Below are 17,695 nucleotides of genomic sequence, written 5' to 3'. Positions count from 1 at the left end.
TGTAGCATAGTGCTATAGGATGAAAGGGTCTATATGGGCAGAGGGAAGAGGGGCGGCACTCGGAGCTGGATGTTCCCCCGTTTTGTTCTCTCTGACCCCCAGAAAGATGCTGTCACCCCAGGGGTCACAGGGAGGGGTGGGCTGAGTGACTGGAGGACCACCTCCTGTCATCGTAGAGTGATTTATGGAAGAGCTCGAACAATCCCACCTCCTGTATAGATAGATACATCCCAAATGACACCCTATTCCCTACGTAGTGCACAGGGCCGTAGTCAAATGTAGTGCACCATTAAGGGAATAAGGGTGCCATTTGGATACCCCAGTGAGGCCTGTCTCAACTCTCCTCTTCACTTTTCTTTCTTTCTGTTCTTTCTCTCAATCTCTGTTCTTTCCCATCTGAGCCAAAGGTTGAAGGTGAAAGCTGATGCTGCTTCAGAATCAATAGATGTTAAATGAAAGCTGCCACCCATAAGACCATTCATTACTACACTATACAGAGTCACTACACACAGTCACTACACAGTCACTACACAGCCACTATACACAGTCACTACACAGTCACCACACAGTCACTACACACAGTCACTATACAGTCACTATACACAGTCACTACACAGTCACCACACAGTCACTACACAGTCACTACACACAGTCACTATACAGTCACTATACACAGTCACTACACCGTCAATACACAGTCACTATACACAGTCACTACAAAGTCAATACACAGTCACTACACAGTCACTATACACAGTCCCTACCATGTCAATACACAGTGACTACACAGAGTCACTACACAGTCACTACACAGTCACTACACACAGTCACTACACACAGTCACTACACCATCACTACACCATCACTACACAGTCACTATACACCGTCTTTATTACCATCACTATACACAGTCACTACACACAGTCACTACACACAGTCACTACACACAGTCACTACACACAGTCACTACACACATTCACTACACAGTCAGTACACACAGTCACTATATACAGTCACTACACAGAGTCACTACACACAGTCACTATACACAGTCACTACACACAGTCACTATACACAGTCACTACACAGAGTCACTATACACAGTCACTACACAGAGTCACTACACACAGTCACTACACCGTCTCTACCGTCTCTACACAGTCACTACAAATTCTCTACACAGTCTCTCTCTTCACACACACACACACACACACACACACACACACACACACACACACACACACACACACACACACACACACACACACACACACACACACACACACACACACACACACACACACACACAATTTTGCACACACAGTCACTACACAGTGCCTACACACAGTTACTACACACAGTCACTACAGAGTCATTCCACAGTCACACACCACCCCATTAGAGTAGTCCATTGTTGGAGGTGGGCTGGTAGGGAAGTAGCAAAATAAACGTTTGAAGGAGGTTGTATTTATTACTTATATTAAAGTTGCAATATGTAACTTTTTGGTCTACCAGTTTAGATCTGTCATTGTTATTGTGATTATCTACAGTATACTTGCTTATTTTATCACATGAACTGAAATTAGGCAAACTATTAGCAACCAGGAAATGGTGGAGCGATTTCTGCATATTGCACCTTAAACGTTTATGTCATTTTTAGATAAACCTGGTAGGAAATGTTGCTGGTAAAACAAATCATAACCCATTATTCTACTTCCTTTTCTTTCATTCTGCTGTAAATAAGAAAGTCAACGTTGTGGAATTAGATTTCACACATTTCTTTATGTGGAAAGTTCTGGAAAGAAAGACTATGCAAAATAATAATTAATTATACTCAGTCTGTGACATTTCCGCATTGGTTGGGGTTGGGATTTTTTATAGCTCAATTGTACATTCATCCGCTGCCCATGCTGCGCTTGACCACTGTTCAGGCCTCCTGCCTCTAACTAGAAGGATGGTTGTAGAGGAGGGAGAGAAAGAGCAGGAGGAATGTTCCCCTGCTAAGACGTCATGCAGTGTGTGACCGTGCACACTGCCAGCCCTTCGCTCTCTAGGACAGCATCCCAAATGGCACCCTATTCCCTATTTAGTGCACTACTTTTAACCATGGGTTGTGGTCGAAAGTAGTGCAGGGAATACGGTGCAATTTGTTGTACAACCTGGGTCCTCTCTCACAGGGACAAGTCCTTCCTGGAAACCTTCCATTTACCTTTTGAATAGGAGTAGTGGGACACTTTATCACAGACCTGGATGTCTGGTTGAAACAGTGACTTCACAGGGAAGCTGGGCTATAACTGGAGAGTTATGGTAACACGAGGAACTGGAATAGCAATAGTATACGCTTGATTCATTTCCCTTGGCATGTGATGACATACTTATTCGTTTTCGCTCTGTCTGCGCTCGCAGATTCCATTGATAATGGGACATTTCTGAGAAAATAGAATCACAGTCGTGGTTCTCACTATGGGTTTCTATCCGTATGCATTACGGCTTGAGTGAGTCCGCTCACCCCCCCCGTGTCCATAGAAATACAATATTCACTGTAATGCATTATTTATAGGACACATAATAATTAATGCACCTGTTGTCCTGGTCTTTCCCTGGATAAGGTGATGTCCCACAATGCAGCCTGATAGAGGCATCAAGTTGACACACTGAACTGTTCCCTGATTGAATCAATTTAATCAGTGAATTATTATAGCCTCCGTCCTCCAGCTTCTCTCTCTCCTCTGTGTTAATGGTGCCGTTCGAGGTACAGTAGGTCTATCTTTTTATAGTCCTGTGCTACTGATCTGGGACCTGTCTGGGACTCTTTTAGCTGTGATCCACGTCAGGCAGGAGGCTCAGCAGGGCCTCGGCTAGCAGGCTGCCCGTGACTGCACATCTTTGGCCAGTGTTAACTTTAGAAAGTTAACACGGAGTCCAGTGTCAGTCCAGATGGCTCAGACTCAGTACATTACTATAGTTAGGAAAGAGAGACCAGGACTGGGCTGCCTTCACCACAGTAGAAGGAAGAGAGTGCACGGGAGAAAGAATGGAGGACAAATATGGAAATGAAAGACCGGAGGGGTGAGGGAGGATAAGAGACAGAGAGAGAGACAGAAAGAGAAAGAGAGAGAGACAGAAAGAGAGAAAGAGAAAGAAGAGAAAGAGAGAGACAGAAAGAAAGAGAGACATAAAGAGAGAGAGAGAAAGAAAGAAAGAGAGAGACAGAAAAGAGAGAGAGAGACAGACAGACAGACAGACAGACAGACAGACAGACAGACAGACAGACAGACAGACAGACGACAGACAGACAGACAGACAGTGAATGATCACTGTGAAATCCCCACATAAAACCTCAACTCTGTTGCACCTCCTATTCGTTTTTAGACGGAGTGAATAAACAAAGTCTCTGAATGGATCCTGTGGAGGCCTGATTCGTTTTCTGTAGTAGTTGAAATAACGGTTTGGACAAACACAAAACAACAACCCAAACAACTGTCTCCCTGAAGCCATATTGAAGAATGCTATGAGATCTCATTGCTCAAAGCTGGGCGTTTTTACCAGAGACAGACGGGTGTTTTGTGATGAGACTCAGGGGATGAGAGCCCCAAGCCTATGTCCCAAATTGAACCCTAATTCCCTATATGGACCTTGGTCAAATGTAGTGCACTGTATGCACTGTATCAATGACCCTCGGGGGTGCCAAGTGTAACCCAAGTCCAGCTTAGAGGGCCTCACTCATTTAATGCAGGAATCCATCTCATTCAGCATGGTATTATGACTGGTCTCCTCATAATGACCCTCAGGGGTCAGGGTAAAGAAATCAATGACCCTCGGGGGTCTGGGTAGAGAGATCAATGACCCTCGGGGGTCTGGGTAGAGAGATCAATGACCCTCGGGGGTCTGGGTTAAGAGATCAATGACCCTCGGGGGTCTGGGTTAAGAGATCAATGACCCTCTGGGGTCTGGGTAAAGAGATCAATGACGCTCGGGGGTCTGGGTAAATGGATCAATGACCCTTGGGGTTCAGGGTAAATGGATCAATGACCCTCGGGGTCTGGGTAAATGGAACATTGACCCTCGGGGTCTGGGTAAATGGATCAATGACCCTCGGGGTCTGGGTAAAGAGATTAATGACCCTCTGGGGTCTGGGTAAGAGAGATGAATGACCCTCGGGGTCTTGGTAAAGAGATCAATGACCCTCTGGGGTCTGGGTAAGGAGATCAATGACCCTCGGGGGTCTGGGTAAATGGATCAGATGGGTTTTTAGACTTCTCTCATGTTGTGTTCAGAATGACAAATGAGCAACTCGACAGAAACGGCCATGTATCTGTACATGTTTGTTACTCTGAAACAGCATGGTTATTTCCCCAGTTGGCACTTGGTTGACAGAAGGTTCCAAAAGCATCAAAAATACATGAATAAGATACAACAGGGACTAGTGTTTAATACAGTAAGATTAGATGGCGCTCTACTCTTCTGTGTAGAATCTTATAATAGCCATGTTTTTGTTTTTCATCGATATTGTTTACTCCTTTTTGACTTGGAGGCGGTGAATGTGTGGGTAGCTGTTATTGGAGGATGGTTGTATGGTTGGGGCATAGTTCCCTTGGTCAGCTGATAGTAAAAGTCCCACAGAAATGGCTAAGGGGTTACTGGCACATGTTCACTACCAATAGAGCCATAGAATATTACATGTTTCACTTCTTCCTGGATGCAGGAAGAACTGAAAAAGAGATTTTAAAACATATTATTGATTTAATAATTCAATAAATTAATTGAATAATGTACTAATATTTCTCATATGATTTTTGTTAGACAAACCATCATGTGACGCATGGATGTTTGGTAAAGAAAGGTTAGACTTTTGTGCCTTATCATCATCATCATCATCATCATCGTCATGACCACCATCATCACCACCATCATCACTACAATCATCACCACCATCATAACCATTACCATCATCATCACTATCATTATCATCACCATAATCACCATTATCATCATCATTACCATCATCACCATCATCATCATCACCACCATCATCACCATCATCATCATCATTACCATCATCATCATCATCCCTCAGTCACTTGGTATGTGTGACTAGAGAGGTCAGCTGTTCAGCTTTGATGATTTGAAGATGCGCATGAAAGAATGACCTGGATATTAACGGTGACGTCATCAGTCCTCAGGAAAATATAGATTAGCATCAGGAGGTAAAAATGGAACGTTGTTCATTAGCTGGTCGTCTTGTCTTGAGATTGTTCTAAATACTTCCACCAGCTAGCTGATAGATGCTTCCATCTATAGACATAATCCTACACACAGTACTGTATATTTTTAGCATTAGCATCATCACAGACTTTATATTTATATTTAGCATATCCTATCTCCATCTTGTCCCAGCTCAGCCCTAATCCAGGAATCCGGACCCTGGTTTATTTTGTGATCTAACCTACATTCACTCTGGGTATAGCAGTTGGTTTCTCTAACTTCTCAGCTAATGCATCAGCTTTCTAAAGGAGATTATTTTTATCATTCATTCTATGATTAGATTCAGTTAATTGACACTCTGGCTATGGCTTCTATTTTGAGATGAATGACAGCATAGCATTGCCAATTATAGTACACGTCTTCCAGAGGACCTACACTTGCTACAGCTCTGCTGTAACTTAGACTGTGCTGTAGTTCTGCTGTTATAGCTTTTCTTTAGCTAGGCCGTAGTTTAGGCTGTGCTGTAGTTTAGGCTATACTGTAGTTTAGGCTATGATCAGGGTTGGGGAGTAACAGATTACATGTCATATGTTACATGTAAGGGATTACAAAAAGGTCACTGTAATCCGTTACATTAGCAGGAAAAATATTGTAATCAGATTACAGATACTTTTGAAAAACTAGATGATTACTTTTGAGGATTACTTTTAAATTCAGAAAGTATAATTGGGAGAAAAAATCTTGGACACTTTTCTGTTTTCTCAATGGCATTCAAATCAGCATTGAAAAGCGCAGGTTTAAGTTTGTTCCACCTGAGCGAGTCTGACCACAAGTCAGAGACCACTATGATGACACAACAATTGGGTTTGATGAATCGGGGAAAAGAGCAGGAATAGGCTTTTGTAGACGACAGTCCAAGCTGTATGACCTCATGGCTTGGTTTTTGATCAGACATGCACTGTCAACTGTGGGACCTTATATAGACAGGTCTGTGCCTTTCTAAATCATGTCCAATCAATTGAATTTACCAAAGGTGGACTCCAATCAAGTTGTAGAACAAGTTGTAGAAACAAGGATGATCAATGGAAACAGGATGCTCACTTTTGAGACTTATAGCAAAGGGTCTGAATATTTATGTAAATAAGGTATTTCTGTTTTTTATTTGTAATACAATTGAAAACATTTCTACAAGCCTGTTTTCACTTATTAATTACAGGAAAAAATGTATTTCCGAATGCACTGTATGCTGTAAAATTTGCTATGCTGTAGATAACTGTAACTGTACTGTAGTTAAGGCAATGCTGTAGCTAACTGTAGCAGTGCTGAAGTTAAGGCTATGATCTAGCTAACTGTAGCTAATTGAAACTAATTGTAGCAGTGCTGTAGGTAAGGCTATGCTGTAGCTAACTGTAACTGTGCTGTAGTTAAGGCTATGCTGTAGCTAACTGTAGCAGTGCTGTAGTTTAGGCTATGCTATAGCTAATTGTAGCGGTACTGTAGTTAAGGCTATGCTGTAGCTAACTTTAGCGGTACTGTAGTTAAGGCTATGCTGTAGCTAACTGTATCTACCATAGAGGTGCTGTAGTTTAGGCTATGCTGTAGCTAACTGTAGCGGTGCTGTAGTTTAGGCTATGCTATAGCTAACTGTAGCGGTGCTGTAGTTTAGGCTATGCTGTAGCTAACTGTAGCGGTGCTGTAGTTTAGACAGTATTGTAGCTAACTGTAGCTAACTGTATCTACTGTAGGGGTGATGTAGTTAAGGCAATTCTGTAGCTAACTGTAGCAATGCTGAAGATAAGGCTATGCTGTAGCAACCTGTAGCTGTCTCGACTGTCTCCCAGAGTCCCATACAGAACCTTAGCTGTCTCGACTGTCTCCCAGAGTCCCATACAGAACCTTAGCTGTCTCGACTGTCTCACAGAGTCCCATTCAGTACTTTAGCTGCCAAGTCGGAGCAGGTTCTTTGCTTACACTGCAAATCACGGCCTGAGTGAGGGACAGACAGACAGACAGCGTCCCCCCTCTGCTCTGAGTGATAGATTTACACATCCAGAGGATCTGTCCCAGACAGCACCCTATTCCCTATATAGAGCACTACTTTCGACCCAGAGGAGGCTGGTCAAAAAGTAGTGCACTATGTAGGGAACGTGGTGACATTCGGGATGCAGAGAAGAGGCCATGAAACCAAGTGAGCCGTTGTCTGACTTATGCTACACCACTCCAGGGTCCACATGTTGCACATGCTGGGCTGGGAACGCAGGTTAATGGATTCCCAAGGATGATGAGAGGAATGCTCCCCCTCCACAGAATGCCATGTGAAAGACAGCTTGATGAGGACGGGGGAAAGAAAGAGGGGGAAAAGGCAGCCAAGAATTCGGCAGAGATGGGTTCTGTCTACCTAGTGACTGAGTGTTGTCATGGCCACATGGAACATGTGTGCAAGTAATCAATGGACGGTTGTGTTTGCTTAAACCCTCACACTTCTGTAATGAATCAAGCTTTTATTTTCTTCATTGTTATTTCTTTCAATCAACCTGTCAACGTGAGGTGCATGTGCTGCTCAACTGCGAGAGGTGTGGGAGAAGACCGCAAATCTCCCGACAGTTGGAATTGGAGAACGCTAATATTGCTGCTGTGCCGCGATACAAAGCGCCTGTGTCTCACTGATATCGCTATCGGGTTTCCACACCTTGACGACTCTAAACAAAGACCAAACAAGTGTTGGATGTGAGTCAGACTCGTCACATGGTGGTGTCTCACAGCCAGCAGGACTACAATACACCTTCATTCTTCCCCAGTCACATGTAGAAAACTGCTGTTTAGGGGAAGGTCAATGGATTCTCTTAACCTCTACTGTCTCTAAGCATTAGAATGATATTCTGCTCTGTGATATGACTGATATGTTGTCTCACCTAGCTCCCTTAAGATGAATGCACTAATGGGTAACAGTGTCTGAATAATTACTAAAATGTCAATGTATTATTATTTACCTTTATTTAACTAGTCAAGTCAGTTAAGAACAAATTCTTATTTTCAATGATGGCCTGGGAACAGTGGGTTAACTGCTTGTTCAGGGGCTGAGCGAGTTGAGTGAGGACACTAAAAAAGATTCATTAACATGGGAGAGAGTCAATGTCATTTCATTACACAATAACACACCTGTCCTGTAGTGAAGGAGTCCCAGAGGAGTAGCGTTTCACAACAGAGCAAATCTGAGGGAGTAACTGTAGCTCTCATGCCATCTGTGAGACAAGGACATCAGTGAGGAGGAGGAGGAGGAGTGAGGCGGGATAAAGGGTACTGTTGGCAGACAGCTCTACTTCTCCGCATGTTCCAAGGCCCTGCAGCCCATATTTCAAAAGACCTCACAACAGACCTCACAACAGACCTCACAACAGACCTCACAACAGGCCTCACAACAGACCTCACAACATACCTCACAACATACCTCACAACAGACCCCAAAACAGACCTCACAGCAGGTCTCACAACCGACCTCACAACAGACCTCACAACAGGCCTCACAACAGACCTCACAACATACCTCACAACATAACTCACAACAGACCCCAAAACAGACCTCACAGCAGGTCTCACAACCGACCTCACAACAGACCTCACAACAGGCCTCACAACAGACCTCACAACAGACCTCACAACATACCTCACAACATACCTCACAACAGGCCTCACAACAGACCCCAAAACAGACCTCACAACAGACCCCAAAACAGACCTCACACAGACCTCACAACAGACCTCACAACAGACCTCACAACAGACCTCACAACAGACCCCAAAACAGACCTCACAACAGACCTCACAACAGACCTCACAGCAGACCTCACAGCAGGTCTCACAACCGACCTCACAACAGACCTCACAACAGGCCTCACAACAGATCTCACAACATACCTCACAACAGACCCCAAAACAGACCTCACACAGACCTCACAACAGACCTCACAGCAGGTCTCACAACAGACCTCACAACAGACCTCACAACATACCTCACAACATACCTCACAACAGACCCCAAAACAGACCTCACACAGACCTCACAACAGACCTCACAGCAGACCTCACAGCAGGTCTCACAACCGACCTCACAACAGACCTCACAACAGGCCTCACAACAGATCTCACAACATACCTCACAACAGACCCCAAAACAGACCTCACAGCAGGTCTCACCACCGACCTCACAACAGACCTCACAACAGGCCTCACAACAGACCTCACAACAGACCTCACAACATACCTCACAACATACCTCACAACAGACCCCAAAACAGACCTCACAACATACCTCACAACAGACCCCAAAACAGACCTCACAACAGGCCTCACAACAGACCTCACAACAGACCTCACAACAGGCCTCACAACAGACCTCACAACAGGCCTCACAACAGACCCCAAAACAGACCCCAAAACAGACCCCAAAACAGACCTCACAACAGACCTCACAACAGGCCTCACAACAGGCCTCACAACAGACCTCACAACAGACCTCACAGCAGGTCTCACAACCGACCTCACAACAGACCTCACAACAGACCTCGCACTGCATTCACAGGAAATTGGAGTCACATGGATCTCTGGGAGATCTCTGCTCTGGTTTTCTCTCTGTCTGAAAAGTGCCCATTGAACAGAATGAAGAGTGTTTTTATGAGTCTATTTGTTTTCTACCCTGTGGTCAGAAACTGAGTTTGAACCAGTGATATTTCTATTCAGGCTACCATCCCCATCCATTTTGTCTGTCATGGGATGTAGTGTTGTGTGATACGATGTCTTGACTACTGTCCGACACAGAGCATAGAGAATGATTCTTCGTTCCAATGGGGATAGTTGCTGCAAGCGTCATGATATAATAGCAGTCTGAAAATGAAGCGAATCAATGTAATGAACAATGACCAATGGTGTTTGGATAGAGTTGACCTCATCTGACTCCCAGTCAGTCCCTCTACAATGCAATAATGAATGGCTCAAAACAACTGTTGACACTTCACATTCACGTTAGCTTAAGCTAGACCTGCTATCACTGAGGTCCACCAGGGATGGCTGGATCAAGGAAAGGACTGCATCTCAAATGGTACTTGATTCCCTATGCAGCCATTTGAGCCCTGGTCAAAAGTAGTGCACTACATAGGGAATGTGATACCATTTGAGACTCGACCCCAAACTTCTTTTGGGAAATAAACAGAGTGATAGATGGGGTAATGTAAGCATGAGGGATCCAACAGCAGTCACCTGTAGCAGCTTTGGTCTTGGCAGGCAGAGTAAACACTGGGGAGCAGGAGGACCTATGCCTGACCTCAGTGTCAAACACCCCAATATGGATCACTTCAGTGAGGGAGGCAGGCTTGTCCTCACCCTTACCTCCACCCATACCGATATCTTCTCTCTCTCTTCCTCTCTCTCTTCCTCTCTCTCTCTCTTTCTCTCAACCTCCTATTCTTATATTTGACCAGGATGGACACCACACTCCAATTATGTACCGCTGTGTTATGAATTCTCTGTGGTTTCAGAGTTGTTTTGTCTCGACTGCCACTCGATGTAAAAACCAAAAGGCCAATATGGTAATGTGGGTTAACTGTGTGGATGAGACAGGAACCACTACAGGCTGACGCAAAGACACAAAGATAGATTCATTAAAACGTTGAAGCTTTCCACGGTTTGGCTGTTTACAACTAAAGGCCTCCTGGCTCGTGTGACAAAACGGGGTCACAGCCGGCCCCAGTCCGCCCCGCGAACAGACTGGGAAGTCAGCTGACAGTCACACACACACACACACACACACACACACACACACACACACACACACACACACACACACACACACACACACACACACACACACACACACACACACACACACACACACACACACACACACACACACACACACACACACACACACACACACACACACACACACACACACACACGCACACACGCACACACACACGCACACAGCATCTCTCTTGCATCTCCTTCCCACTGATGTGGCAGAACGCACAGCAGAGGGACAAAGACATGGAAAACATTAAGGCTGGCTAAAAACAACAAGCTTCCTAAGTGGCTCCCTCTCCGCAATGCAAACACAAAGTGTTCAAACTCAGCTGCAAATATACACATTTTGACATGGACGGCGGGGGAGGCTGTTTTTACTTTCATATTTCTATAAGTGCCTGTTTCACAGGATGCAGAGCCATAGGCGTTTTAGTGGGTTCCATAAGCTGTGTTAACATCAAGATGAAACCGACTGAAAATGACATTAAGATCAGGGGTTGACATAAGCATGTTGGTGTCGAGGTGGTAAGTTAGAATGTGGCAGAAACCATCCTGACGTCATATAGGCTGCTGCCCAGAATGTGCCACTGTTTGGAAAGTTTTTGACTGCGTCCCAAATGGCACCCTATTCCGTATATCAGGGCTGCCCAACCCTCTTCCTAGAGAGCTACTGTCCTGTAGGTTTTCAGTGCAACCCTAATTTATCATATCTGATTCAGCTAGTTAAGGTCTTGCTGAAAACCACAGGATGGTTGATCTCCAGGAAGAGGGTTGGACTGAAAACCCACAGGACCGTTGATCTCCAGGAAGAGGGTTGGACTGAAAACCCACAGGACGGTTGATCTCCAGGAAGAGGGTTGGACTGAAAACCCACAGGACGGTTGATCTCCAGGAAGAGGGTTGGACTGAAAACCCACAGGACCGTTGATCTCCAGGAAGAGGGTTGGACTGAAAACCCACAGGACGGTTGATCTCCAGGAAGAGGGTTGGACTGAAAACCCACAGGACCGTTGATCTCCAGGAAGAGGGTTGGACTGAAAACCCACAGGACCGTTGATCTCCAGGAAGAGGGTTGGACTGAAAACCCACAGGACGGTAGATCTCCAGGAAGAGGGTTGGACTGAAAACCCTCTGCCCTATATACTCCCTATGGGACCTGGTTAAAAATACGACGACGAGGCCTCCAGAGGGTGGGACCTATGCTGTATTCCAAATCAGAGTCCCAAATGGCACCCTTTTCCCCTATTTAGTGCACTACTTTTGACCAGGGCTCATATGGCTTTGGTCAAAAATAGTTAACTATTTCCGAAATAGGGTGCCATTTGAGATGGAAACTGATTGGATGTATTTTCTTCTAATTGTTTGCATACTGTATTGCTTATCTAATCATCACCCCTACAGTGGTGCCAAGGGGTAAGGGTTTAGAGGTGTAAGGAGTATGGGCTAGGGGTATCTGGAATTCAGGGTGGCATTGTACTTCCATTGGTCCCCTAAAGCAGGAGTCGGCAACACCCACAGCTGAACCTAGTTGCCTACCTCTGCCCTAAAGCGAGTCTCCCAACCAAGTTCAAATTAGCAACATGGGGAATGCCATGTGATGATTATGTTACATCCAAACACTCCTCGGGTTTCAGATCATATCCCTTTTTAAAAGGCTGACCTTTCTAAACATGACTATTCTAGAACCTCTGAATTTCTAGAACTATGAAGGACCACTTCATGAAAGTATATACAGTATCTATCTGGACCAATGGCCTTCCTTTGACTGCAGCTTCTAAAAGCCTTTCTACTTTTGGCTTTATAGGACCTGGTACTTTGAGTCAGCAAGACAGATGAGGGGTCTTCACCACTCTAAACAGACCCAAGAGTGAGAGTGCACACTGGGCACAGACATCAGTTCAACGTCTAGTTTTGATTTACATTTGGTTAAGTTGTCAAATAAGGTGAATTCAATGTGAAATCAACAAAAAAATTCACAATGTCATTGGATTTAGGTTCAAAGTTGGGTGAAAAAAAGACGAACCGTCCTTACATTGATGACAAATCCAATTAGTTTTCCACGTTGATTCAAGGTCATCGAATAGATTTTGTGGGTTGAAATTAAGATGACGTGGAAACAACATTAATTCAACCAGTTTCTGCCCGGTGGGTGATGATTGATGGGGAAATCCTGGGCACCCCAATATTTGTTCAAAATGACACCCTATTCCCTATATAGTGCACTGCTTTTGACTAGGGCCCATAGGGATGTAGCCCTAGTGGGTGGATCAAAGTTGTTTTCCTCAAACCTTTATCGCTAACAGAGTGAGATGTGGGGTCTGACTCTGAAGCTGTCTGACTAGCGGTTTGATTGTGCTTCCGGCGGAACTACAATATACAGTGCCTTCATAAAGTATTCAGACCCCTTGACTTCTTCCACATTTTGTTACGTTACAGACTTATTCTAAAATGGATTAAATTTAGAAAATCCTCAGCAATCTACACACAACACCCCATAATGACAAAACAAAAACAGGTTTTTTTGAAATGTTTGCTGATGAATAAAAAACATAAAAACCTTATTTACATAAGTATTCAGACCTTTTGCTATGAGACTGTAAATTGAGCTCAGGTACATCCTGTTTCCATTGATCATCATTGAGATGTTTTTGCAACTTGATTGGAGTCCACCTGTCTATAAAAGATCCCACAGTTGACAGTTCATGTCAGAGCAAAAAAATCAAGCGGTCGAAGGAATTGTCTGTAGGGCTCTGAGACAGGATTGTGTAGAGGCACAGATCTTGGGAACAGTACCAAAAAAGGTCCCCAAGAACTCAGTGTCCTCCATCATTCTTAAAAATGGAAGAAGTTTGGAACCACCAAGATTCTTCCCAGAGCTGGCCGCCCGGCCAAACTGAGCAATCGGGGAGAAGGGTCTTGGTCAGGAGGTGACCAAGAACTCATTTATCACTGAGAGAGCTCTAGAGTTACTCTGTGGAGATGGGAGAACCTTCCAGAAGGACAACCATCTCTGCAGCACTCCACCAATCAGGGTTCTATGGTAGAGTGGCCAGACGGAAGCCACTCCTCAGTAAATTGCACATGACAGGCCGCTTGGTTTGCCAAAAGGCATCTAAAGACTCTCAGACCATGAGAAACAAGATTCTCTGGTCTGATGAAACCAAGATTGAACTCTTTGGCCTAAATGCCAAGCATCACATCTGGAGGAAACCTGGCACCATCCCTACGGTGAAACATGGTGGTGGCAGCATCATATTGTGTGGATGTTTTTCAGTGGCAGGGACTGGGAGGCTTGTCAGAATTGAGGGAAAGATGAACGGAGCAAAGTATAGAGAGATCCTTGATGAAAACCTGCTCCAGAGCGCTCAGGACCTCGGACTGGGCGAAGCGTCACCTTCCAACAGGACAATGACCCTAAGCACACAGTCAAGACAACGCAGGAGTGGCTTTGGGACACATCTGAATGTCCTTGAGTGGCCCAGCCAGAGCCCGGACTTGAACCCGATTGAACATCTCGTCTGCTAAATGACTTAAATGTAAATGTAAAATAGCTGTGAAGCAACACTCCTCATCCAACCTGACAGAGCCTGAGAGGATCAGGAGAGAAGAATAGCAGAAACTCCCCAAATACAGGTGTGCCAAGCTTGTAGTGTCATACCCAAAAGACACAAGGCTGTAGTTGCTGCCAAAGGTGCTTCAACAAAGTACTGAGTAAAGGGTCTGAATACTTATGTAAATGTGATATTTCAGTTTTGTATTAATAAATTAGCAAACATTTCTAAAAACCTGTTTTTGCTTTATAAGTTGTATTTATTTATTTTGTTTAACCTTTATTTGACTAGGCAAGTCAGTAAAGAAACGGCCTACTGGGGAACAGTGGGTTAACTGCCTTGTTCAGGGGCAGAATGACAGATTTTTACCTTGTCGGCCTACTGGGGAACAGTGGGTTAACTGCCTTGTTCAGGGGCAGAATGACAAGATTTTTACCTTGTCGGCCTACTGGGGAAAAGTGGGTTAACTGCCTTGTTCAGGGCAGAATGACAAGATTTTTACCTTGTCGGCCTACTGGGGAACAGTGGGTTAACTGCCTTGTTCAGGGGCAGAATGACAAGATTTTTACCTTGTCGGCCTACTGGGGAACAGTGGGTTAACTGCCTTGTTCAGGGGCAGAATGACAAGATTTTTACCTTGTCGGCCTACTGGGGAACAGTGGGTTAACTGCCTTGTTCAGGGGCAGAATGACAAGATTTTTTGTCGGCCTACTGGGGAACAGTGGGTTAACTGCCTTGTTCAGGGGCAGAATGACAAGATTTTTACCTTGTCGGCCTACTGGGGAACAGTGGGTTAACTGCCTTGTTCAGGGGCAGAATGACAAGATTTTTACCTTGTCGGCCTACTGGGGAACAGTGGGTTAACTGCCTTGTTCAGGGGCAGAATGACAGATTTTTAACTTGTCAACTCAGGGATTCCATCCAGCAACCTTTCGGTGACTGGCCCAACGCTCTAACCACTAGGATACCTGTCACCGTCATTATGGGGTATTGTGTGTAGATTGATGAGGGGGGGAAAAACTATTTAGGAATAAAGCTGTAAAGTAACAAAATGTGTAAAAAGTCAAGGGTTCTGAATACTTTCCAAAGGCCCTGTATCTGTCTCTGTCTGCAGGCTGCAGGCCAGACAGTGTCTTTTCTTTAGGGAGACAATCACCTCTTGATTAAGCATGGAGGCTGCAGGAGCTGTTGATATGAGGGAGGCAGAGGTGGCTGTTTGAAGATGAAGCCTGAGATAGGAACCTCTGGGTACCCATGGGGAGAACTACATATCACCCTGCTTCTCCTTAGTTAAATGTTCAGCTCATCAAAATGGAGACCAGATGCCGATGGATGATCGACAGATTGTGGATTTCATAATGGATTTCACAAAGTCATGTAAAGCATATGGTTCATTGTGATTAGATAATACATTTTATGCCCCTCCCCATTCAATTTAGATGGGATGATTATCTCTTTTGTCAACACACGTATGATGACTTTATAAACAGCGTGGCTGTGCTTTTTCTTATACTCCCATAGGTTCCCTGAAGGTCCTTCTGATTCTCATTGTTGTAGCTGTGTGTGGTAGTTTGTGGGTGACCAGAAGAGTTATTGTATACATGGGCCTTCCTGAGAGGATAACTGACTGTCAATCAACGGCTGTTTATTATTCATGAGTTATGTTGCCATGCCTCACATAACAACCATTGCAGCCAAGTTAACGTATTGTCAGTCCAACACACAGAGGGTAATGTTAGGCATTTGATTGGTTGTTTCAAACAAATCTACGTTGGACTTTGCCCAGTACCATTTGTCATTCTACCTGACAGCATGCCAAAGATTGTACTAAGACTTTCACATGTTTTTTCCCTCTATTTATTTCCCTAAACCACAAAGACAAAAAAGTCTGTTTTAATCTACAATACAAAATGATAAGCGCATGAGAAAGTAAACCCTGCCTTACATTACGCCCCATTATCAAATAAAATGAACCTAACAACAGCCCACTTGGAAGTATCCACATGAAATATCACAGCTCCATTAGCCTGACATGGTCAACAAACATTTCTCCCTCCATGCGGATACCATCGGCCCTGCCTCACTGTTTGTTTTACTCATTCAGGTTGCATCCCAAATGGTACCCTATTCCCTACATAATGCACTACTTTTGATCAGACCCCTATGGGCCCGAGTCAAAATAAGTGCACTATATAGTGAAAAGGTTGCCATTTGAGACTCATTTCAGTCTGAATATGCTCCTTCCTCCCCTCTTCCCAGTTCAATAGTATGCAAATCAAAGCGTTCCTCCAACAGAGGAGGACATTTGTGGGCCTGTAATGGCGCTAGCTGCGGTGTACTCTGGCTGGCTTATCTAACCCCTACTTTTCCTTTTAAATCATGGAAGATTTAGAATACATGGAGGTTATGCTGTCCTCTGTTTAAATCCCAATCATCTCTGTTTCAGGTCTTTGTGGAAGCTAGCTGGGTCCATCACACAGCATCAGATTTACCTGAACCAGATCAGAGCAAACTCAGATCCCAGCAGCAGATTTACCTGAACCAGATCAGAGCCAAACTCAGATCCCAGCAGCAGATTTACCTGAACCAGATCAGAGCCAGACTTAGATCCCTCCATCACCCAGCATCAGATTTATCTGAACTAGATCAGAGCGAAACTCAGATCCCTCCATCACCCAGCAGCAGATTTACCTGAACCAGATCAGAGCCAGACTTAGATCCCTCCATCACCCAGCAGCAGATTTACCTGAACCAGATCAGAGCCAGACTTAGATCCCTCCATCACCCAGCATCAGATTTACCTGAACCAGATCAGAGCCAGACTTAGATCCCTCCATCACCCAGCACACCCTTTACCTGTAGGACTTCTCTAGAGGGTTTAGAACCGTGCTTCAGCACCCATAGCATCCCATAGAGTCAGTGCAGTTTTGAGAGTACAGACATATTTCCTGATTGGGCCATTATCTAGTAACTGGTCAATGATACTGATGGAATGGAGACAGAATATAGCGGGTATAACATGAGGTTTTTAACAGGTTTTAAAAGGGCGCCCAACCATGAAATGCACTCTGAATCAGTGAAATGACTTCATGCATACATGCCTTTGATATAGTATCTGGCAAGGAATGAAAGTGTACCCCCAC

The 17,695-nt window shown here is 44.6% G+C and overlaps 1 pseudogene; it reads left to right on the top strand.

Moving 5' to 3' along the window:
- The first annotated feature begins 3,997 nt into the window (after positions 1-3,997).
- Positions 3,998-17,695, top strand: part of LOC124022437 — a 147,654-nt pseudogene continuing 133,956 nt past the window's right edge.

Source organism: Oncorhynchus gorbuscha, unplaced genomic scaffold (genome assembly GCF_021184085.1).
Source record: "Oncorhynchus gorbuscha isolate QuinsamMale2020 ecotype Even-year unplaced genomic scaffold, OgorEven_v1.0 Un_scaffold_1389, whole genome shotgun sequence".
Taxonomy (NCBI): Eukaryota; Metazoa; Chordata; class Actinopteri; order Salmoniformes; family Salmonidae; genus Oncorhynchus; species Oncorhynchus gorbuscha.
This window is presented reverse-complemented; position numbering and strand designations above follow the sequence as displayed.